The sequence below is a fragment of the Anguilla rostrata genome, chromosome 1 (assembly GCF_018555375.3).
Source record: "Anguilla rostrata isolate EN2019 chromosome 1, ASM1855537v3, whole genome shotgun sequence".
Classification (NCBI taxonomy): domain Eukaryota; kingdom Metazoa; phylum Chordata; class Actinopteri; order Anguilliformes; family Anguillidae; genus Anguilla; species Anguilla rostrata.
In genome coordinates this window covers 18,252,366-18,278,186 of record NC_057933.1, presented here as the reverse complement: position 1 = coordinate 18,278,186, position 25,821 = coordinate 18,252,366, and the positions used below count along the sequence as shown (strand labels likewise).

The window sequence follows — 25,821 nt, the reverse complement described above, 5'->3', positions numbered from 1 at the left end:
CAAGCTGGAAACCTGTTCTAATTTGCACTGTTTGGCTCCCTCATCTGCGATGCGATTCCACACTGGGAAATTCTGGAGTTTAATAAATAACTTCTTTCAGACCTGAAAGCAAGAGACCCCTCTTTCTGCTTCACCGTACAGCACCGCGTGGGAGAGGCAGACGGTCATAAAACATTAAATTCTTTTCCATCCGAACTTCTAGATAATATAATGTGTCTTTTTTCTAGGAGGCAGACCTCAACGAGATATTCCCCATCTCTCTCTGAATTTCTGAGATTTTTGGCCGCACTTTCACAAGCTATGGCGTGCTCCTAGGCTATCTGTGCCGGTTATAAACAGCGAGCCTGGTGTTTTTCAGCTGTACCTCAGACAGACAGGAACTCAAGTCTGCACGACTTCACTGACCCAGCGGAGGGCCCAACACCATTCGATGGGGTAAAAAGCCACCCACGTGCTTGATTCCAGGTAATGCAGCCGCTATCGCCAGGGAAACGGACACAAGCAACCGAGGTGCAGAAAACCTCCGCCATGTAAGAAAACGTGCGCACAGCGGTGACTTAGAAACGTGGCCCTGAACTTCGCAAAACCCAATTACCCAAACACTCCGAACGCAATCTGACAACACGGCCGAGCTGACGCTCAAAAACGGAAATGCGCCGATTTCAAGAATCGGTTTAGGGTAACGAGCGTGAGAAAACATCATTTTAAAATGAAGGCTTTGGCTTCCCCGTTAACAACCGTGCCCATCACACGTGTTAGGCTCCAGGTTGTAGCGCTGTCACTTCTCTAACCGTGACCGTCTCTAGGAGTCTGTCTCTCCACAGTCCCTGGCCAGACGACAATGCCCCAGGTCGCTGGCTACCCTCGTCAGTATTCTGAGACACCAGTCACCGAACGAAGCCGAACTGCTTGTGCACACATGAACAAACGCTCAGTCAAAGCTGGTGGGCAGATGAAGAGGTCCTTGATGTTTCCTCGGCGCATTCCCTGCGTTTGGCGGGGACGCACGTTCACAGACGTCGCCGCGTTTCGCTCTTCTTGAGACACGGAAGCTGAGAAACCGGCGACGTTCCGTGCGATCGCTGCCAGCTGAGCCGAGCCGAGCGAGCGAACGCGCCGCCGACCGACATCCAAACCCCGCGGGTCGAGCGGGCACCCGGGTTAACCCGACATCACAGGCTGTCTCCCATTAAAGGAACACCCCATGGAGCCGAATAAAACAGCCACGTCAAATATTAAAGCGCTTGCATCTCTGAAGCCCGCATCAAACGCAATTCAAGCCAGCGGGACCGTGGCGGTAATGCCCCCGCGCCGCGATGAGGTGCGCTATCGGGACCCAAATCAAAGGAGGGTCAGGATGGGACCCTTAAAGAGGGAAGCTACTGCAGAATTAGCACTAAGCATCACACCGCCAGGGGTACGTAAGGACACCGGTTTGAGCGGTAGGGTGGACAGAGTCACAAAACGCCGCAGACGACGGGAGATCACGTGGCCCAATCAGCCGGCAGCCGTGTAGCTCCGAGGCCGAGGCGTGAGGGCCTGTGGCCTGGACGAAATCGGATGAGGCTCTGAGCACACGGCAGGTGGGCACATGCAGCGGGGGGGGTCAGTCCACATCAATCCCAGAATTCCCAGGCAGCCTATATGACATGTGCGGTCAACGTGTGCGTAGTCCCAGAAATGACAAAGGCAGAAAAGCAAAGAAAAGCCTGGGTGCTCATCTGGGTCCTGGCGCGCGCACGCAAGCTGCAAATCACTCGCCAGCCACCTCCACGCATCACTTACACAGCGCTATCATATTAGACCGAAGGGCTAAAGCAGAAGCGATTGATCTTCCAGAAGCTTCTGCACAGAATCTCCTTAAGTGCTTCAAATCCCATCTGATCTGCCAATCTAAACAGTGGCACGACTTCAAGCGATCACGAGAAATGAGTTCCATTCAAAAAGACCGGGAATTGGCTTCCGACTGTTTTTCCTGTCATTTCTTTTTTAAATCACAGCGAATATCCCTAAACCTCAGTGGCTCGCGAGCACTCGGCCTGCTCTGTTTCTGAGCCAGGAAAAGGCACGGCCTCGCCTCTCTGGAAGATGGAAGAAGCACACAGCTTCACTTTCTTTGAATTCCAGGCCCACAGATACAGAGAGAAGAGCTGCTGTGTTCTCCCGCCAAAAGAAAGGCGATTATTTGTCTTTTGGTGGCCCTGGCAATAGGGCAGCCCCGGGACGAACGGGCAGGCCGGGTCGGGGGCAGAGGTGAAGCGCCGCTTAAAATGGGCGGGCTGGACTGGACTGAAGCTCCGCTCTGTTCCGTATCCCGGCAACCGACCGGCAGGCCGCTAAAATCCCGGACTGAATTTGCGAACGAGGAAACGAAAGGGAGCTGAAACTGTATCGCCCCCCTTTTCGGCAGCGAGGAGGTCGCGTAGACCGCCCCGCGCGACAGAAAGGGCCGCATTCCGTCGCCGACCTTTCGCACGACAGCATAAGCTGAGGAGCGGGACGCCTTTGTGCGGGGAGCATTGTGCGGTCTCCCTGGAATGCGGTCCCTAATGGCCGCCTGAAAGCTCTTTGTAGGCAGTAATCCTTACGGACTGCGGCGGCCCGAGCGGCCTATTCCAGTCCGGCTGCCATTGTCCGCCGCGGCGCACGGACTTTTCACAGGAGGTCAGGAATGCTTACAGCGCACCGCACGGGAAACGTCGGCATGCAGACCCGGCATTGTGCGCGCGGGCCGACCGGCGCTTATCCGTGGCGTCTGAAACCGTCCTGCTCGCCCAGCCCGACGCGCGGGGAAGCTTAAGAGCTCTCGCCCGGAGAATACATCCACAGCATTATCGCTACATGAATGTGGTTCTGCCCCAAAGTCTGCTGGGAGGAGAGAGGCTCCTAAAGGGACTGGAACAGAATCAGGATGGGTTCTGTGTGTGCCCAGACACCGGGAACAGAGCGGGTACCAGCACTGTCGTACGGGGGGAGGGGTCTGTGTGTGTGTGTGTGTGTGTGTGTGCAAGTGCATGCGTATTTGTAAGGGGGGTTGAGAGATGTACTTGCACATGCCTATATGCCTGACTGCATGTGTGTGTGTCAGAGGGTGGGGTCATGGAAGGACAAGTATGTGTGTGTGCAATTATGTCTGACTCTGTGTGTGTGTGTGTGTGTGTGTGTGTGTGCATGTGCGTGTCCATCACTAGGTCTGAAGGCACCCGGAGAGGAAGCCAGGGAGCAGTGTGCAGAGATGCTCATGTTTCCTCCCGTAAGCCCAAGTGGCTCAGGTTGTGATCTGTGCTTAACTGCATGCCATGAAAGGCACTGTGCCCATCTCCATGGTAACACAGGGTTTACTTCCTGTAACTGGGCAGCTGACCTCCCAGCTGCTTCCTCTGGCCCGAGGAGAGGGTGGAACATTCCACAGCTCAGCTGGGGCCCGGCGGGTGATGTCGTGGGCGTATTCTAAGGGAAGGAAGGGGGCGTGCTTTCTAATCAAACCTGTCACAAAGACAGGGTGACGTACTGCTAGTATGAGCCTCCAAACGCAGCTTCCCAGGAGTCCAGGACGCTCGGAATGAGTCATGGACAGGCACAATTGCCAGGTACCCAAGACTAACATGATCGTGCGAATGGGGTGCGGGGGTGGAGACAGAATTACACAGAGAGGGCTAACTCCAAAAACCGTATGTAACATTTACATTTTGGAATACTCATCCTCATACATATCCAGTGTGACTTTAAACAGACCAGTATTTTACATATGATCCATTTACATAGCTGCATATCCACTGAAGCAATTAAGGAGAAGCGCCTTGTTCAAGCATTTAATAGCGGCACACCAGATGGGAATCAACCCAGTTGAGTTACAAGCCTAGTTCCCCAACCGTTGTACTACACTGTTTCCACAGTGGGCACAATGGTACAACACAATGCTACAAATCTCAGGTGTACTTAGACAGCATAAGCAACCTCTATGTATGAGCCCTGAAGTGTAACTGAAAGGTATGTGAGGGTTCTCCAATGGCAGCGGGAGTAGTGAAGGGCACCGGGGGCCACTGGTGGGAGCGGTATCCACGCTTCCTGGCATGTGGCGGGGGCACGCTCCCGTTCCCAGCCGGCGCAGCGGCAGGGGTACGGGCGAGGGGGTGGGGGTCGCACCCCGCGGGGACACGAATCGCACGCCCGGGCCATTCAGCCCAGGCCGATTGCCGTCCCCCCGAACAGAGGCTCCGTCGTTCCTCGCCGTCCCGTGCCATGTTCCCAAGGGCCGGACAATGGGCCGGGGCCTCCGCTCTACAAGCTCTAATTACTTGTCCGCTGTTTGCCAGATGAGTGGGGCTGGCGAGCGCCGAGGCACTTGGGGAGCGCTCTCCCTCCCTCTTTCTTTCTCTCTCTCTCTCTCTCTTCCCCCTTCTCTCAATCGCGCTCCCTCTTCTCGCCCGGCTCACGGAAGTACAAAGTCCACTCTGTCCCGGCCTGCGAGGGGCTCGGCTTTGGGTAGCGAGGACTCCCTTTGAGAACAGAGGCGCCATTGATAGCATCCTGGCTCTAAGCATGTGTAGTCTGCTGAAAGGAGTTAATGAACCGCTGAGGGAGAGAGAGAGAGAGAGACAGAGACAGAGACAGACAGCGAGAGAGAGAGCAAGCGAGAGAGAGTAGTTGGAAAACAGCAACATGGAGAGCCAAGCAAAGAAACAGAAGAGCAGACAGCAGGATAGAGAGAAGGGTCAGGAAGATGAAGAGGGAAAACAGAGGTAGAAAGAGAGAGAAAATAAAATAAGTGAAAGAAAGAGAAAGAGCCCCGCATTATGCCTGTGTCCCAGCTCCAGGGTCATTGCTGTGAATCAAATGGACTGCCTTGTCTGACCTCCCTCTGCGGTGCTCAATGGTGCCATACAAGTTTAACTAGGCGTCCAAACCGTTGGCAAACTAACAAATCTGGAAAATGTTACATTTTCTTTCCGCAGGGAATGCTAATAAACTTCCCTAATAAAGCTCAGTCAACAAACAATTGCGGAGATTCATGAGGGTCAGTTTCAGGATGTGATTAAATATTTCAACAAAAGCCAATACATAATACCCTGCATGTAGGTCAGGATCTTGGTTCTGTAACAATCTACCCACAATTCCCTTGGCATTTGGCACATCACCGCATTATTTGACGGTAAAAGCGATGTGGGGATGTTAAAACTTTAGGAGAGGGTGCTTCATTATCCAAATGAAAGGGCGAACGTGCCGCTTCTCTTGGATGTACATGTCAGCCTCCAGTGCGACTGCTAGCCCTTCTGTGTGCTAACTCGCACGTAGATGGCCACCACACTCCATGGTGTTCCTGACCCCATACAAAGCCATGTCACGTACAGATCAGCTAAACGTACAATGAACAGCGCGAGATGATCACTCATGGGCTGCTGGGTGGGCCATCCTAGTAAGCGACTGTTCCGGTACGAGCTCCAAAGGCCGGTACCGAATCCAGGCTGTGCCGGTGCCGACAGCACTCGATTAGCCTTAGCATAGCTGCGTAGCCCAGGGAAGGGCAGTTTCAGCCAGCGGGAGTCATGTCATACCTTGCGCCAGCAACCCCCGCCAGTCAGTCTGGCACTTACAGGTGACCTGTCCAGCTGCATCTGCAGTGCCTTCCTCTGACTCAGGTTTGCATGAGCCCAACTTATCGACCGCGGCGTGAAAAGAAGCAGCTGTGACATCACGTGCTTCAGAGGACACCAACATTCGTCTGGCATCTTCAGGATGGACAGCAGAGTTTGCAATGGGCGTAGCAGCGCAAAAACGATTGGGCATTCCCAATATGAGGGAAAAGCAAATAGAAAAAGGTTCTCGAGCATCAACCATACTGGTAAAGTGTAAGGCACACTAAGGAATATACAGTCAGTGGTATATTGTATTATTAACTGCCAGTTGACCGACTGGACCGCTATCCTCATCACAACTGGCTTGCTAGGCTGCTAGTTTCTTTCCCTGTTAAATACGAGACTCACTCGCTCATTAATTAAATGATCTGACTTTAGCAATAAAGACGTACAACGGACAGTCCTGATCGGAGACAAAGGACAGAACACCCCTAATCACACGCTCCGCCGCTATAAAGTCCTGCATCGCAAGGTCAGGTGGAGTGATAAATCCGGGGGACGTACGCTTCAGTCCGCACTGCGGTCTGCCGGCGAGCGCACGCGAGGACGTGGCCCCACGGCTGAGGGCTCGCTCGTCGCACCCCCTGGAGCGCTATAACTTTCTTTACTGTCAGGGGCGGTGACAAGAGCTTACGTGATTTATATAGAGCCTTTCAGGAGATGTCCTTGCTTTTTTAAAAGTCTCACGACCGCTCGAAACTCCGCTCTGCTGAAACGCCGCGCCGCAGAGTCGGCCGGGGGGAGTGAGGGGAGGCTCTGGAAGAAGGGTCATGGGTAATGAGGGCTGAGAGACCCTCGGTCCCTTTGAGCGATGAGGGCGACGGAGTTTCTCACAGAAACCAGGCCCACCCGGAGAGATTTAGATCAACTGCCACTGCCTGTCTCACCATGGAGGGAGTGAGGGGGAAAAAAGAGCAGGCTTTATTGCTCCTGTTCTCTCTCTCTCTCTCTCTCTCTCTCTCTCAGATAAGAGTGCTTTCGGGCTGGTGCGGCACGTGGAGCGTGACCCAGAGGACTGCTGGGCCTTAACACACTTGTGCGCTGCTACGTACAGTCCCCTTATCGACCGCCGCTGAGACCCCTCAGTACGGAGGGGAATGCCCATCTACTCTGCCGTACACACTCTGAAAACCGCAGTAGTGTCCAGCCTCCAACAGTCAGGGGGAAGCATTACCGTACATTTATACAGGAGATTGGACTGATATTAGACCATTCCGTGAGTCGCCAGGGAGTAAAAGACAGCTCATTAGGCTGCATTTCTACCCCTGAGAAACCCCTGATCCTGTCCCTTAAGAGGAGGGGGTGGCCACCGGGGCTGCCACGGAGAGACGCGGAGGCCTTGTGTGAACAGATAGCGCCGCCGCTGCCGCGCTTCAAACCGCAGATAAGCAAGCTCAATGAAGAGGATGTAGCGGGAGATGCAGCCAAGTCAGTCTGGGGAACAGGGAAGGCAGCCCGTGAAAAACAAACCAGACAGAGGCTGACTGTTGTGTGTGAGCCTGCTCTGCGGCCGCGCGGACCAGGAGGGGAATGCCTGGCATTCCAGCCCACAGGAGAGGGTCAAAAGGCTCTCTGAGCTGGGACAGGGAGAGCATGAGGGTATGGGAGAGCTGGAGTCTGTGCACTGAGCCCCAGCGGCATTTAGGCAAAAACGTACGATTCAACGGGAAACCGTTCTAACAAAAGGCTCAAGGACGATTACTAAGCTCATTTGGGCTAAGAATAGTTCAAACACATTTTACCAAGCACTCATTGAGAAAGGCTTCATTTTTATCTATCAACGCCTTTAAAGCTCAGGAAAAAAACAAGCTCCTAGAACAAATTTAATTATTTACTGAAGATCATTGGCAAACCACAAGGAATTCCAACCTCCAAAAACAGCAAACATTGTAGAAGGCAGGCTGCATTTTGCACTATTTAGAGTGCACATGTTCTCCAGGGGTGCTGCTTCCACTGCACATCAAGCGCACATCAAACAGAAGACTAATCTTCATTCCTGAAGCTGCATCATTATTCAACATTACAATTTCTGACACAGGAATTCTCTTTGATCTGATTATTGTTATTATTCAGTGTATGCCGATGTCTTTACTATTACGGTTCAGGCCAAGAATAAACAATAGTTTATGATAGTATAGTATATGCGCACACAGTGAGAAGAGATGTTACCAGAAAGCTCTGTATGTCCATTGTAAAGAATGTCCTGAAAGCACACCTGTGACAGTACTGCATTTGGGTCATAAAAACATCATCACAGAGACGTTTACTCAGACACAGGTGCAAACAGACTCAGAGATATATTGACTCAGACAAACAAACTCACCTGTCGACAGTGACACACACCAGCTCAGACACCCACTCACTATTCCAGCCAGACGTGATTACATGTGCTCAATGAATACTGGATACATATATTGAGTGAATGCACACTAACACCTGCAATAAGCACTACTGGCATAGGCTCGAACACAGGTCTGAAGAATATTGTGAAATTACTGTGTCCTCAACTGCTGTACTGGACTGAGTCATTTTCTGTCTCAGTCAGAGGGGAGGATGGTTAAACCGTACCTAGCTGTGAGCCTATGACTCTATTTACCTCACTGCTTGCAAAACCATCTGTTAGAATAGGATTAATTACATAGACTGTACACAGCAGTAGTTTTCATGTTTGGTCAAACGGTGGCTAGGGGGGGTCAGCCAGAACAGTTTTTTTTTCCTATCTGAACACTCAACATAACTGAGCCTGACGCAAAACAAGCCCGTTTCTATTACGTCAGCGCCTGCAATGTTCAGACATGTTAAAGCGGCTCGCTGAGGCGTTTTCACGGAAACACATGAGTGAGTCAGCGGACACGGCGCTGTCATGGCTGCTGCCTCAGAAAGCAGCGCCGCAGATACCCATGCAAGCTGCAACATAAACACAAACACAGACGGCTCCATGCACTTGTATTCAGAGTAAACTTCCATCGATACATCTTTAAAAGAAAATCTTTGCCTTGTTGACACATTGTTATTGCTCTTGTTCTTTTCCACCAGTTCTCAGAAAAAAATGGCTATAAAATACAGGTGGCATTCAAAAAATCACAAAATCTGACATATTCAGAGAGGCTATGGGAACTGGCCTCAGTTTTACTCCATCAATTTTCCCTCATGGTGGTACAAAAACAAAGGATTTGTGTTCAAAGATTGTCATCTTCCTATTAAACATTCAGTAAACTGTAGAGGCCGAAACTTACATTTTTTTACATTTCTGAAACTTGCACTGTAAGTTACCCATGCATTTCATTTTGGATTATTTGTAACATTTAGCCTAATGTCACCACCACAAAGTTAGTTTAGCACATCAAAATGCATGTTACTATTTTGTTCCTTGGCTACATAAGGAATGTCAGAGTGTCCTGTTCCGCATTCGTTCTCAGAACAGAGATCACCCCATGATCTGGGATCAAATCTGGACTGTTACTTCAAGAGTAAGCAAAGGAGGCATGTGATTGGCTAGATTACCAGTCATGCAGGCATTCCGCCGAGAGATCCCCGCCTCTTCCTGCAACAGCAACTCATCTGGCTGATAAGGCACTATGAACACCTGCACTGTTATGATAACAGCAATTAAAAGCTTTCATAAGAAATACCTACTCTATTCACTTGGAAAGAAAAGTATGCTTTTTTCCCTCTTTCAAGCTGGAGAAAAACCTAAGAGATCTGTTTTGATGTTAGAAGACCTCTCGGCGTTTTTAGTTTATCACTCTCTCTCCCGTGGAGTGTGAAATTGAAAAGACGCTCAGTGCTCCACGCCCTATCCTTTTCCGAGGGCAATTGGGACACTGAGTCCCTAACCTCTTAATATTGAGGCTAAAATGACAGATTAGGCCAGAGAGACCCCAGGAGATACCGCACCTCCCAGAATGCTGTGGGGGCATCATTAAGCTGAACACAGAACATTACTGTTTGAGATCTCACAATGGCTTAAGCTGTCCATCTAGTGTACTCCATGTCAATATCTGAAAGACAATTCGCACACAAAAAAAAAAAAACAAACACATAAGCATTGACTAGGATGCAGGGAAACAAAATATTGAGTTTCGAACAAGACGTGACTTGTTCCTCCTGAAGAAGCGGACCGCCTCCGATCAGCACTGGAGCGGATCGTACCCTGAGATGGTCTTCACGTGGCCCACAGCAAGACACCTCTGGAGTGCTACCCAGGGCATAAGCTCAGTTCAGTAATGGAAGTAATGGAAGGGCAGAGGCCATTCCCAGCAGCAGCTGGTTGGGGGTTAATACAAAAAAGCCCAGGAGAAATCTCATACTCCTGGATTAAGGTGAAAAATACAGCAGAGCCGCTCAGTAAGGAGTCTGAATAAAAGCGCCACTGTGACTGCTGGGAAAAGCTGGACAACACGAGAGTTTAAATAAGGGGATGTTTCTGAAGTACACTGATGCACATCTGCAGTTTTACCTCAGACAACAAGGCACCGCCCTCATCCACTGTCTGTAAGCAGCCAGCCCCAAACAGAGCATGAACCTGTTATTTTACAGCAAACTGGAAACTTAACACCTCCAGCCTAAAACACACAGGCCTCTTGGCAAGCGAATGATACCGGGATGCAAGTTTGTACTGAAGGGTGAGGCTCCATCCCTGTAGAAAGTGGGGTGGGGGCAAGCCCAGGCAAATGCAGGGACGCTGCAGGTGAAAAGGTCAGGGCGTCTACTGCACTGCCTGCTTAAAAAGGCTGTAGCAGAAATTTAAGACATCCTCGCAGCAGTTCTGACACAGCCATGCTTTTGTTATTTTGTTCTCAAAAGAAGCGCTAGCCCACCACAGCGCGGAGTGGAATTTCAGATCAGTTTAGATCCCTTCTCGCGATCATGCTTGCCTTAACAGGTCGGAGGAAATATCATGCCTCAGTAAACAACCGCTCTCTCACAGTAATGAAACACGCACATGAGTACGTGAGAGCCGACCGCTCGCCGGAGCGACCTGCAGCACGGCTAAGGCCGACCGTCCCCGGGCGAGAGCGTACCGCCGCACACGGCCTAAGGACCGGACGCGGCCCGGAGCGACCTGCAGCACGGCTAAGGCCGACCGCTCGCCGGAGCGACCTGCAGCACGGCTAAGGCCGACCGCTCGCCGGAGCGACCTGCAGCACGGCTAAGGCCGACCGCTCGCCGGAGCGACCTGCAGCACGGCTAAGGCCGACTGGTCGGCAGAGCGACCTGCAGCACGGCTAAGGCCGACTGGTCGGCACAGCTCGGCACCACGTGCGAGGCACAGTTCAGTGATCACAGCTAACGTTGACACAGCACCTCGCTGAGCTTTACCGGGGGAGTAAAGGCTTTCACTGGGGCCTTTGCCCAATGAGACTCCTCTCTTGCCCCTCCTGCTTTTCTCACCTGTATACACGGTGTATTTCGCTGGAGGAATTTGGCTCCAGGCCTGACAAGAGGTGGAGACGCGACTCACCGAAAATACGGGATCGCCCGGCCTCGGAGATAACCCGCCTCAGCCCCTGGAGGCTTGGCTCGGGGTTGCCCAGCGGTCTGGGGATGAAAAGCTGTATTATTCTTGCGGAACACCAGGCTTACGCCACTGGAAAGGAAGCGGGGCCTGGCTGCGGTTTCCGTGGTCTCGCTCGCGCTCCCCCGAGGCATCTGCATGACCAAAGGGGCCCCGCGGGGAAAAGAGGAAGGAAATCCGATGCCGCGCCGCCGCTGCCACGGATACCACACCACATGTGCCTTTACCGTGTCACATGTGTACGCCAGATTGGCCAGCTCTCACGGCACAGCAGCCTCAGACTTACGCAGATCTGGGAAGTAAAGGTGGGGTCAGACGGATAGTGGAGAAAGACATTTACAAGCCCACGACGGCACGCTCGCTCGCGTGATAACATAAGCCAGCATTACGATGGAGAAAAAACAGGGAGCACCTAATCTGGTTAAGTTCTGCGGGGAAAATAAGTGGGGGAGGTAAGTCAAACTGATGGATTCAGCCATTAAAACATGATCGTATCGGAACTAAGCAAAGCCAGTTGCTCGCTCTTAAAGGCATGGTGGTAAATGAGTCGCAGGGGAAGAGGCTTTGATTCCTTCAGAAGAGAGCGACTGGAGAACGGACTGGGCGAGGGCCGCGGGGTGACGGCAGACGCGGTGCGGTTAACGGTCTTTCCTCGCTGCGATCGTCCATACCGCCAACTCTCGATTCCTCCTCCGGGGGCCTTGCTAACACCAGCCAGAAGGACCGTGTGCTCGGACACTGATTAACCCAGAGCAATCAGAGCCAGTCAGCACGGGCGGAAGGTTCTGTGGGAGGATGACGATTCTGAGAATTGTTGGGTGGTCCGAGGGTGGCAGACCTCGAGCCGATGACGCAAACTCCCGAGGGCTTCCGTTCGGTCGTGCAGGTGGGCTTCACTGCCTGTGACCGGGTGTGTTGGTGCGCTGGTGCACTAGTGTGTGGTGGAGGCTTAAGCTGAAGGCTGGAGGGGTACTGGATCAGGCAGCCGTCCCTCAACGACCCCTCGTGCCCCAGACAGCCGCCCTGCCCTCAGCCCCTCGCGCAACCTCACTCCGCGAACAGGACCGACCTAAGCTCCAAGCAGAAATCAGGACCCCACGAAATGGCAAAAAGTTCTTCCCAAATACGAAACTCTAAAAAAATTTCCTAGCGGAGATCCAATTTCACACGATCAGACCCAAAAACTTTCAGACAGGAAGCTTTGCCTGTAAAAGCACGTCGGCACCCAGCCATACCGCCCAAAGGAGGACGTGAAGAGTTCAGTGCGGAGCTCCAAACTAAGTGCCGAAACCAAGTGAGGACTGACACCGGCAGTCTCTCCAGCAGTCTGGGCGGCTTGGGGCTGCACTCTCCTCCTCTCCGTGACCGAGTGCTTTCCACTCCCGCAAAACCGACAAAGTGCCACAGAGAGTGCCCGGGTGCCATCATCGCTCACAGCGTGCAACTCCAGGGTCCTGGCCTAAGTGCAACAGCAACTGGGTCACTTCAGCTGGGTCTAATAAAATCCATACCGCTGCCGATGGAGGTAATGAAGGAAGCATCATTTCAAATTACTGGGTCAGTGCACCGGCTTCGCTTGCTGTGCGACGGCTTATTTATACCCCCTTCCTTCAAAAAACGATGGCGCGTGGTGGATGGGAAATATTCACGTTTTCGCAGGCTGGCGTTCGAAAACGGTCTCATTGAGAAACCGTGCTCGCAGAGCTTCTCGCATCAGTAAGCTTTTTACCTTGTGTAGGGGGGGGGGGGAAACAATGGAGAAAGAAGCAGGGAAAAAAATAAACTGCGACTGTGACTTCAGAAGAGCCGTGGAAGTGTTAAGTAGGACACGTCTCCCTCAAGTTCAGCAAGAAAAACCCTGACAGCTAGTTCCAGCACATACCCCTCTCTCCAGTGGCTCCTTCAGTCATAAATAAATAAAAAGAAAGAAAAATCCATCCATCTCTAAGAGATCCCAATATTTTCCATCAGACAGACCCTCGTATCTGTAAGAAAAATATCAACAAAAAAGAAAGCTGCACAAAAATATCAAAATGGAAGAAACTGGGGAATTTTATCTTCTTAAGCACAAAACAAAACTCTGAAAAGCCTGTCTTCTGACTTTTTCCATCAGTGCTCTGCCAGAATGAAGACATTTTCCACAGGCACTGGGAAATTCTGAAAACAGAACAGACAACAAAGCCTCTTATTTCCAAACCTCAACAATCAGACAGCAGTCCATTTGTCCAATACTACATTTCAGAATACCAACTGGCTGACCTCCAAAGGTAATTATAATAGTGGCAGAAGCGCTTAGTACAATAACAGAACAAATATTTTAAACATCCCCTTAAAGGAAGGACTTTCTGCCATCAGAAATGAGTTTTATTTAATAAGCCTATTTTTGGCAAGGATGTGAAACTAGGCCTTTGTCTGTCCAAGAACTAATTTGCAGAAGTGCTGCCTTCTCACCAGTTTCTTTCATTAGAAAGGGTGGGGTGGAGAATTTACTGATGTTTTATTTTCTTGAGACTGCCACCCCAGAGACTCTTTCTGTGCCACACACCGGATTAATTTTATTTCTCTGTACCATATCAATTTTCCGTGCATGTTCAACTGAAATTGTCCTCGGGACATAATCTCTGGAAAGATGTGGCTGCAGTTTAAAGTCATTAGGGTTAAAGCCATAACTCATTAGGGTTTTAAAGGAATAAACAGGAATTAACAGTGACAAGTGTTATTTGCTACAATCTATATATTTGTGAAGGGGAAAACTTATTAGCATAATTCAGTACACACACTTTCAGGCTTACCACCTCCACACTCCGTTGATTCGGATTTGTCATATGAAAAGAGGCTTCAGGGAATTTATGTTCAGGTCTAAATTTGCACTCATTTGGGCCTGAACTGTAAAGGATTTTTTGTCTTCATCTCTAACAATAATGGCTATTAGCACCAAGGTTGGGAAAAATATATATATATATATTATTTTTAGAATTCAACCTTATCATTTTAAACCCCAACCTTATCACAGGAACCAATGAGATCTGTTGCACACCGCTGGCCAACGTGACCATGACAAAACTTAAACAAGCTCAACAGGTGTCAATGTTGTGGCTAAACCAACCATCCAATTTGCTTCAGCTGTCCCTGGTGCGAGTTACGGGAATGCAGGGGGTCCTAATTATAAGGCCCTTACAGCCCTTTTGTGAGCCGTCACCCGCATCCACACAAACAACCGGGGAGACAGGTCTCTTCAAGTCGCTAAGATGCTAAAACGGGACTTGTCATCGTGTTGCGCCCGGTCAACAAGCACATCCTCGTTTCCACCCGCGGTCCTGGCAACGGCGATGGGGTAGGGAGCGCGAGGGGAGGGAAGGGGAGACCGAAATAGCCGCGATAGCCCCGCTGTGTAATTAACGCAGTGACGGGGGGGGGGCTCAGAAGGCTCCGCGCACCATGCAATTCCAGGCTTTTCCGCGTACGTAAACCTGGTGGAGAGCCAAAGATGAGGCTTTTCCGCACGCTGCTATCAAATCTCTTTAAGATGACAGTAATTCGCAAACCAAACAAAAGGGAGCTCGTTTTAGACAACTTGCGTACAGAGCCGCTTGACAAGTGCACTGAATTCCTGCCAAGGCCGTGAGAGAGAGAGAGTGTGTGTGTGTGTGTGCGCACGACAAACATACTGTATCAAATGCTGAGGAGCGGTCCAGTCCAATCATCATTTTTATTTTTTAAACCACTGCTTTCTTACGGCCTAAAAGGGGCTTGAAGTGTGAGGCAGTTCTGCCTGTGCGTGATGGGGATTGCACATTTGATGTCCTGAGCCATGTTCCTGTTTTATTAGCTTGTTTACTGGGCAAAGTGGCGAGTTCTGTAAAGCATTGTGTTATTCTGTTTTAAACAGAGACAGGCTGTTCCTGAGCCACAAGGTCAAGCTGGGCACAATCGCCGACTGGCTCTGCTGGGGCTGCTGTACCGATCTACCCTGGGACTCTGCCAGACCTCCCAACCCAGTCCACAGACCCAAGCACAGCAAGGGCAAGACTGCAGTGTGTGTGTGTGTGTGTGTGTGTGTGTGTGAGAGAGAGAGAGTGTGCATACGCATGAGGGAGAACGTGTGTGTGATGCGCGAATCTCTGCCAGTGTCTAACCCTTTTTTGTGTCAAACTTTAGCGTGCCTGCATGTCAAACCCTTTTCACATCACAAGCTTAGCTTGGAGTTCACAGCACTGCACTGAGACAGAGCTGACCTTTACGGTCTTCAGGTTTTTAAATTGTGTTAAAAGTGTCTCTGTCAGCTCTTTGTTTATTATGCTAACATCATCCTTTTAATACTGCCAGTCTGGAATATAGTCTGGAATATTCCACTATGGAACAAGACACAGATTAACCAATTCCTATAACTACAAAAAAAGAACAAAATCACACTCTTATTTTCATCCAAATGGGCCTAGACACAATAGATTTATGGTTATTAAGATTTTTTTAAATGATGACTTTTCGTTAGGCTCATATGTGCTGGAGAATGCTAACCTGATGTGACGACTATGGTTCTGAGCACACATTAATTTGCTTACTAAAACAGTTATAATTAAAACTATCAGAGCATAAAATACAAATTGCTTAGGGATTGCTTAAAATTTGTTATGAAGCTAAAATCAGAGATTGCTAAATAGCAGCTAAATTGGGATAATGGTGCTGCATTTCATAACCACACCAATGGGATGTGGGCTACTATAGGTAGTTTGTGATCATTTTATGGCTCGGCAATCAGAAAAGCAACTGGCGATCTGCCGTACAGCACTAATCTGCACATCAGACCCCCACTTGACACAGACACATGTAATTCTGACAGAAACATTGCCAATTCCGAGATACTTTGAATTACATCTCCAAAAAGACCAATAGTGTGCTACAAACTCTGAGACTTTTTTAAGCTGACAGCTGCAGCTCACATTTATGAACAAAACCTTTAATTTACATTATCAAAGTATTTGCTGGATTAAGAAAATATACTTTAAAGGAAGTACAAAAAGGAAAGTGTGTGGAAGAATGAGAGTTTGTTGGAAGAAGAATGAGTTTGTTGGAAGAAAAAAGGCAGTGTGTTGGAAAAATGACCTGAATTCAGGCAGTGCAGACTTGGTTACAGTTTAACTGCACCTGTTTTTTTCTGTGAAACACAGGACGAGGGAGGGGAGGGTGCTGGGGAGAGGGGGTGGGGGGTGGGAGGAGAGCAGCGATGAGTCAGGCAGAACCCAAATTTCTGAGTGAAAAAAAGACAAGCAAACAAAGCCCCCAGTCCTCCAAGTAAAACAACAAGCCCTGCCCGGTGAGTCTTGGCCCATTCACCTCTCATCTTCCCTGTCCCAGAATGCACTGCGCCGGGGACGACAGGGCCGAGAGCCAGGACAAACACACCCCCCCCCTTTTCCCTCTCACCGTTTCGGTTTCCTTCGAGCTGCAGAAGTGAGGGGGGCCGGAACGAACGGAAAAGCAGAGCCGCAGGGGGGCGGGGCGGGGCTGCGTGAGCGAGCAGCGTGGTCAGCCTCCCCTTCCTCCTGGCGAGCAGGCCGACGGACAGCCTGCTCCAACAGGGTTTCAGCTCCGTCCAGGAAACGGCCCCGGCTGCCCGCGGGGGCTCACGCCGCGGCTCCAGAACCCGGACCAATAGCGACTGACGGGCATGTCCTCCTCTTGAAAATGTGAAATTTGAAAGCAGGAAATGATGCAGTACCGGGAAATGGCCAGCTTCTTAATCATCATAAGCAGCAACAGTGGCGGAGGGCTCCCTTGTGGAACAATTGGTTAGACCTGTTTTTTGCTGGGTTGCGGGGATACTAAAATAATAATGAGGAGTAACAGCCACAGACCCTCCTGTTGACCCATCCTCATTTGCACCAAACTGCCATGGCATAACCGCACAGGGGGTAGCAGAACCAGCAAACCGCAGGGAAGGTAACAACCAGCCCTGAGTGCAGTATTAAGAACTGGCTTTGTTAGAAGTGGCACAGGGGAGCTGTACACAAAACAACAGGCCGATGTGAAATCGGCATCAACTCATGCACAAGGTAGATACTAGGTTGAGCATGCAGACAGAAGCAGATGGAAGGTTCTTGGCTCACTTTCAGACACCCTACCCTCCCACAGCCTCAAAATAAGAGATGGAAAGGTCAAATGGAGATACGTAAATATGAAAAGCTTCCCCCACCTTCTCAGCAAAATTATTATTATTTTTTTTACAGCAGAGTGTTTTCTTTTTTTGTGAGGGGGGGTACATTACATCACGGCAGTTGATTTCATCCTGGAGTTCAATTAGCCAGCTGCAGGTGGGTCGGTTTATTAATCTGGACCCGAATCACAATCCATTCCTCAGAGTGCGTGCGCCTCGGAACAAGCAGGCGGCCCGCTAAGAGGCAAACATCCGCAGGCCGACTCAAACCGGCTCAGCCTCCCATTAAGTCCCTCATTAACTCTGTCTCCGTCCCCCCACCCCTGAGACACTGAGATTACATGCTTTGCAGGCACAGCTGCCGGCAGCCTCGGAAAGCTACTCATCAACCCGTCCCCGCTCCTCTTCACAGACCAACCTGCTCCCAAACAACCCAGACATGAACTGTGCCCTTTCAGAACACATGAAAGCAATTATAACCAGCTTGGCCCTGCCGAGACACAGACAGAGGCAAGGTGCATCGGGGGGGCAGAGAGCCAGAGGGGCTGCAGGATTGAATCTCAAGTGTGTCGCACCTTGTGAAAATGAGTATTGTTCTTACATAGTTTCAGGAATTATTCCACTACATGACTTCACAACACATGCAAACTATGAGCTGTGAATTATGCCTTGGTTGAGAGCATCTGCTATGCTATAAATTGCATTATGACTGATGGTGAATTCCATGCATGGAGTGCTTTAAGGGTTAAGACTGGACTGAGTGCGGCAGAAGAATTCCAAGCATGTTTCCACTTGGTCTGGTCTGTGGGGATCCCGTAATGAACCTTGGCCGAGCACGTCCACCCCATCAGGGCTCAACGGGTCCAGCCGCGACAGGGGGTACAAAGACGCGCTCCATCGAATCCCCTCCAACCCAATCCACCCCGCCCCACCCCACCTCTCCCCACCCAACAGAGGACCCCGGACCAGCAGCAGTCGCACCAGGGCAGGGAGGACCGAGAGGTTATGCCGTGCAATCTTAAAATATTTAATCCGCTCGTAAAAATAGCCCGCAGCAGCGTATTAGAACGCGTTATGGGTGGGCTGCATATTCTTTAAGACTTTAAAAGGCGGCTGGATTACTGGAAACCTTGTTGCCCAGAGCGCAGAGTGACTGCTGCATAAGCTGCTGTAATTCTCTGAGATACTGCGCCACAGTCAGAAACCAGCGGCCTGCATTGCGAGGGGTCAGTGGGAAAACTGGCCTGCACTGAAGCGCTATGCACTGTACTGGACATAAAAGAATCCATGGCCTGACCTTCCTCCTTAGCCCCCTGCTTCTGCCATACTCCTGCATAGCTGGAATATGAGAATACTGTCAGTGTCTGACAGCTGTTTAAACATTCAGGCTACAGCAGGCCAGCCAACTGTCTGGACGCTGGCTTAGCCCTGGCTCTTCCTTCCAGCCTAGCATGGGCCAGCATGAAGGCCACACACTCTCATCCCCCCACAGGAAGCGCATCACACCACTTCCTCTTGGGATGTCCAGAAAAGGAAGCTACAGGTAGCCTGCATGTTTAGGAAAGGCAGTTCATATTATCATTGGAGGGAGAAAAGTGAAAACATTCCTATAATCCATTCTGGCTCGGCAGTTACTAAATATACACCAAAAGCAATAGTGCGGTGGAGGTCAGGACTGTAGACTGGCCACTGCAGTTCAGCTGGCTCAAGCCCGTATTAAGCTAGGCAATTTCTGGTGACTTATGAGATCGGATCCAGTATCATCCCCAGATTTCCAGTGTGAATAGAAGGGTCCTATTGAATCTGCACTGTGGAACACATACAAACAGAATAAGACATTTCAGATCATTACTACAAAAATCAGATTAAATACATTACACACTGAAAGTATGTAATTTAGTTATCTGAGCCATGTAGGGTATAGGCTAAATGTGCTTAATCCACTACAATAACTGTCCCATTAGCCAACACTGGTTAGTTGTCTAGCTACCTTGCTATGTAAATTGAATTAGCAAGCCACTTGCACAGTCACTCAAAATTGAAGTGCCGTCCCCTCTTCCCAACAGCACGTACGGTCCCTGGAACATCATTTCCATTTTAGCCTCAGTCTGTTCGCTCATTGTGCGAAGAGTCATCACTCTAACTGTTGTCCTAAATATTCTTACCACATTTACTGAAGGAACAGCCAATGCTGTGATGGCATCATGTAAACTTCTCATGGAAGGTCAAAATGAAAACATTTTACACTGCTTCAACAACTTCAGTGAGGTGACTAAAGTACACAGAGTCCAGGGGCAAATGTGCTCTGCTTAGAAAACTATGCACTAGACTGACACATTCTCAAAACAACCACAGACACTTCTGTATTACTGTATTACCATAATAGTTTAATTGGTGGAATACGTGCTGGTACAGATATTTCTGTAATAGGCCTATATCCCTGACGGCACTGGACATGGTAATCCAAGCAGAACATCTACGCAACGATGTGCTATTGGTCAGCATTCAGTAGCAGACAACAGCATCTGTCAGCCCTTGCGTCCTGTTCCAAATGACGCGCGTGAGGCGTAATGGTGTTTGGAGGGAAACGCAATTGGCACGTCTAAACACTCAAACTGATGAATTCCAGGAGCGCTAGACAGGGCATAAATACGCCACTGCAGCAGACGCCCGTAGCGGGGAGGCTGACGGAGTGAGAAATGGACTCGATTTGGTCGCCGTGACGAACCGTAATGTGGCAGCAAGGCCATATGACTGCGCACCCCCCCCCCCCCCCCACCCCCCACAGATTCTCACAGCAAAAATGTCAATAGCAGAACAGTACGACTAATGAGGCTTGAAGCGGCCAGCCCTGAGGATCGGCGCACATCTGGAGACGCGCGGCGGGGTAAACGCTCGTGCTAAACCAGTTCACTTCCAGAGCAAATCCGGTATTTCTCTTTTCCACTGGGAGGCCCAGTTGTCCGAGGATGCCCGTCACTTTGGGCTGCAGACCCATTTTTCCCCAAACTGCCACTTTCACATCTCACTGGGCCACTTCCAAAAGCTTGCAGTAAATTTTTCATGGCTTCATTTTCAATATTCTACATGAATAAATCAATAAAAAAAATACAAAATACATTATGCAGTGATGGCATCGAAAGGATTTTGGGGACAGTACTTGCATTTGTGAAAAATGGATAGCACTAATATCATGGCTATGGGGCGTACACTCACAGGCCACAATATACATGTTGTTTTGTTAACTTCACTATCCAGTTAGACAAGTTAGTTCTTGCCATTTCCATCACGTGGAGGATCTATAATGTTAGTCCTTGGCTAAATAAATAGAATGCAGCTAGCTAATTGGTACATGATAAACGGTAGCTAGTAGTTACTGAACACAAAACAAAACCAGCCATTGAGGCTGCTGGGTGGCTCATTCGATTAAGGCACGACGCTGTGATGCAGGGGTGAACTGCATGGCTTCAGTTCAAATCCAGACAGTGCCAGTTCGGACTGTGGGTCGGAAGCTCCACAGGGCAAATGTGCAACAGGCAGTTCTGTCGCCCAGGATACAGGAGTGTACAGGAGGGTTCAGTCGACTAGGGGCGCCGCTGGTCGATTGGGTGCAGGTAGACTGCATATGAAAGGTCTTCCTCTGACTCCACTCTATTGAGCTTAACTGTAGCGTACAAATTGCGGGTGAAACAAGTAGCTAACCATTTTGACAGCTGTAGTATGTGTACCAACAACGATCACGTGTTAACAGAGGCACTTAAACAAGCCAAGGGCATACTGGCTAATGATTATATAGCCTACATTTTGACACAAATACCCGTCAACCCAGCTTTTAAAAACACGGCCACCCTAGTGGCTCACTAAACCTCTTAATGTAGGACAGAATAGCACATTTACAGTGAAGGAAGTATTCATAAATCTTTGTCTGCTGATCAAGCATTCCTGGAACCCTGCCATGTACCCACAATCAAAACGAACAGATTGTCTACAGTTTATCAGAAAAATAAGAAATAAGCCGATTATGTTCGCTCCCCGAGGCTGAGGATAAGAAGCCCATTATTCTCCATGATCGCAGTGATTACATCGCATTTTGCCTAATGCTCTGTTTACCATAACCTCAGACTTAAGCCTGCGTTTTGCATCGGCGGTGGTGCTGCTCCTTTACAGCTCACTTCCACAAATCCTCAGCCGTCCAGGAAAGGAGCGGTAATGTGGCCCATTCTGACAGTCTGACAGGACCTGTCACGGAAGATTTGTTGAGGACCAATAAAAGAAGAGGAACTCCAGTGTTGCTTTGATGACCTGACACAAAAAGAGCTGGGGGTAACCTGGGTAAATTCCCCACCGAGGCATCTGGACTCCCCCCCAACACACACACGCACATGCACAAGCACACACACCCTAGCGTGAAAAGATAAGGACGTTCACGTGTGGTTCTCCGTATGCAGAGCATACAAAGGACTGTTTTGCACTCCTACAAAAATGCATCCATTCATGCAAACATTTTCCCCTAAGAGACTTTCTGCAGCACAAGAGGAAATGGCCTACACTGCAGTCATAATTGTGCCATTCGGATGTACAGGTGGTAGCCAATGCAACACACCAGAGACAGGCGAACCCTTACAATAAATAGGAGGAGATTCATTAATTAACGAACAACTTCAAACTCGTCAAATAGCTGCTCTGCTTCCAAGAGACGCTAATTGCCTCTCTGCTGAACAAACATGTGCACGCTGGAAAAGGAATCCTTTTTAATTATTCTCAAACAACGCTGATAATTATGCGGGGAGTCTCAACCATTGAAATTTCATTAATGACGTTTTTCTTTGGGGGGGGGGGGGGGCAGTGAAGGGTTGCTGGGAGGCTCATCTGGTTAAGGAACCCTTCCCATGCATGTCTGTCCATTAAGCTGCACATGGCGTACCCTTGCCTGACTCGTAATCCGCAGTGTGAAGAAGTAGCCTAGCGTTTGACATCACATGCTTCGGAAGAGAACGTGCTTATCTGTGCTCTCTCCCGAATCAATAGCCAGGGCTCCAGTTATGAGCACTGATATATGATTGGGCACTCCAAACCGGTAGAAAAAAGCAAAAACAATAAAGAAAAAAAATAAAGGACTGCTTGCTTATGATTTCTCTTAAAAATGATTCATCAAATTTACTAAGTAGGCTATTTGGTTTGTATCTTTTGTCACCCACATTCTTGCCGGTATCACTATCAATATCTGATCTTCCAATCAGAACGGCAAATGGATCATTTATTACAAACTGTCAAAACCACACCAGTCAGATTAGCTCCAAGGCACTGTGGGTAAAGAAAATAAAAGGGTGGCCTTTCTTGTAATTCAAGAAATTCTGCTCATTGTTTTATCAGCTGGACAACAGTAACATTTCTCTTACACCCACCTAACGCGCCCAACTTACACACACAGGCTTTATGGGAATTATGCCACCCTAAAGCAACCTGCTGATCCCAGCTCTGGTGGAATTAGCCACTGAGACAGGAAGGGGGGGGGGGGAAACAAGGAAATGCACTACTGCCATTCACAGACGTGACTGGGGCTCGAAATATTATGCAACATGCATCTGTGTGCCTGCAATCTCAAAAAGTCAACAACGGCTTTGTTTCTGCGCCAGCTTTGAAATAGTGGGTATCAATAAACTAATCCTAAAAACCGGGTAATGAGGTCATTAAAGGAATTTAACTGGCATATTTACTGAGTGGCTTTGACGCGAGTGTCCCACCGTAACGCTGGAGATGGCAGGCATAGGAGAGGCGGAGGGGGAGAGACACGAGCCACGAGAGGCGAGGGTGGATGGCCTCGTCCCTCTTAGCTACGTCAATGCCGGTGAGACCTCTGGTTATACAGAAAGGTCGCCTCCACCACCTTGTAGCAGCGCCCTGAATGGGCTTGTTTTTTTCTCTGCCGTGCTCCCACTCACTTCCGTGACACTTCGTCCCACTCCTGCCTGCACCCGCAATGTTCCGGCCCGCCTTCCGCCTGCCTGCAGCTAAAGATAAGCTAGTTAGCTAAGCTAAAAATATCAAAGCATTTTTACTATTCTATCCATATAGGCTACACGAGAAGCAGTACTGCGATCTCGGCCTAATTTAACCATTAACTAGGTTTGCCACATTATGGAAAAGCCATTAAAAAATAAACTTTGAACTTACGCTGAGGCATACAAGGCATACATTTTCTTTCATATATATTTCTGAGACTACAGCGCACAAAGTAGGCCTATATCATCCTAATATCCTGATTACTTGACGTGAAAGGAGGCTCGACAAGAATCATATACTACCTTCATGTTATTCGCATCGATTAGTTTCAGAAAAAAGCAATCCCACAACTCCCACCTAATTCTCAATTTTCAAGCTGGGATTCACTGGACCCAGGGGGTCTCAAGTCCATTGTAGAGGTTCTAGCTCTTAGTGGCCAGTGGGCAAGCCTGCACAAATTCTTTTCAACACCCCTTCTGTTTGGACAAACACTTGAAATCTGAATGCGTTACCATGGCATCTCTGCGCACCCTCCCCCCTGGACTATAGACTGCACTGGGCTGTGGGGAGCTCTGCCAGCTCAATTGACAACAGAAGTGTTGATTAAAAAGGTGCAAGTTGAGGGAGAGAGGACAATAAGCAGGCTTTTTATGGCCGCAGCAGTGATGCGGAGGAAGGATGCAATAAGCCTCCTTGGTTAGCTCACCGTGGGTTGCGCAGCTCACTTTGATAAATGAGGGTCACCTCCTCTTTTTTCCCCTAAGCTTGAACGTTATTGGAAAACCAGCCCCCAGTCCTCAGCGTTGCAAAAGTGCAGGTGCTGCCTACAGGAAATGCAGCAAAACAGCGCTGCCATTTCAGGTCACTAAGACAAAGACGATGCAAATGAGGAAGAAAGCTTTGCAAATTGCGTAGTTAAAGCCTCAAAGAATTGTGAGATACAACTTTAAAACTCCCCGGGACCCTGTTACTCAAATCACGGTCCTCGAGGTCCAAGAACAGCTGGTTTTACACCCTCCCTTTACCTAGGAGTCAGGCGTGAATACAGTCTGACTAATCAGAAGCATTTGATTATCCATGCCTTGGAGGGTCAAAGCGGGGCGATAGCCATGCTCCTGGCAAGCAACACAACACGACAGCTCTGGATACCTTATTTGGATACATTTCACTTTATATGGCGCCAACCATCCCAAAGAGAGAAAGGACATGAGCACAGCCTGTGCCCTTAAAACATATCAAATTTAACCCAAGCTCCACTTCCACTTCACAGGTCAGGAAGAATGGATAATAAGAAAACAATTGTCTGGCAACCCTGCATTGTTAAGCTGGAATTACCTGAACTTCCCCAGAAACTTTCTATTATTCAAAAACAAAGACCAAAATAAATAGTAATTAGGTTGTATCAGAGCTGTATTACAGGTACATGCAAACATACACAGTACTACAAATTCCACAGAATTCTGAACAGTTGAAAAATGAAACCATACTTTTAAAGTGAAGTATCAAATTCTAGAGAGAATAAAACTTCACCCATATAATCAGAGTCCTCATGCTTTAATTTTCTAATAATGAAATCCTCAGTTTCATCACTGCTTTCCAGATAAGCATAAACCCGTCAGGAGCTATAAAGGCTTGTGGCACTTACAAGGATTTCTCTGCCTTGTTTCTGGCTCCTTGGACCTGAAAGAAAAAAGAAGCAGACCACTGAAAATAATCAACCAAAATCAGACAAAACAAACTGTGTAAACAGGCTGTCGCATTTTGGTGCCCAGCCAAAACAAATAAATAATAAATTCCGATACTTCCGCGAAGCATCTTGCGGCGCCAGATTTCTTCTGCAACACTTGGCCTTTACGCGCATCCCTGACATATGGAGGCACACCGTGACAAAAACCCTTCCTGGCTTGAGCCACCGAAGAAGATTAATGCGGCGAAAACGTACGAAAAACAACGCGTGTGGAAACGGGGTGGAGAGAGGAGCGAGTGAAAACTTGCAGCACGCGTCAGGTCCGGGCGCTTCCTTGACACCGCGTGGCGCCGCGAGCACTCCAACGAGCATCCGCCACCCCCGCGCAAACCCGCACCTTCCCGCCGCCCGTCGCAGGTTTCCAGGAGTATCCTTTACGGCACCGGGAAAGCTGTACCCTCTCTGTTATCTTACCCACAACAAAAACCCCAGGATGTGATGGCAGGGCAAGAATGCTTAAGCTTGTGAAACTCCAGGTTAAGGGTGCAGCACTTGCAGTGTTAGGATTCAGTAGTGTTGCAAACAGGCAACCTTAGGTAGCACCTCGACATATTAACAAAAGTTACACAATTTGCTTAATGCATTCTTAATCAGATGGACTGCGGGTTTTGATTTCTAAATGATGGACTTTTCTCTCTTAGTTGAACAGGTTTGTGGGCACAGAACCTTTTCACATTTAGGTCTCAGTTTACTACACTGCCTGTCTGCTAAGGAGGTGTCCTTTTATGAGCCCTCATCCATTTCACAAGTCACGTATCTATAG

General features: G+C 49.2%; 1 protein-coding gene across 7 annotated transcripts in view; it reads right to left on the bottom strand.

Annotated features, from left to right (window-relative positions):
* LOC135250612 (signal-induced proliferation-associated 1-like protein 1) overlaps positions 1-25,821 on the bottom strand; it is an 85,826-nt gene that overhangs the window by 34,427 nt on the left and 25,578 nt on the right. For 3 of the 7 annotated variants that reach the window (XM_064327151.1, XM_064327133.1, XM_064327116.1), the window contains one exon: positions 24,957-24,991. The exons of 3 other annotated variants lie outside the window; for them this stretch is intronic. The gene's annotated coding sequence lies outside the window, so the exon portion shown is untranslated. Of the gene's footprint in view, positions 1-24,017; positions 24,177-24,956; positions 24,992-25,821 lie in introns of all 7 variants that reach the window. One more of the 7 variants, XM_064327126.1, reaches the window with a different exon arrangement.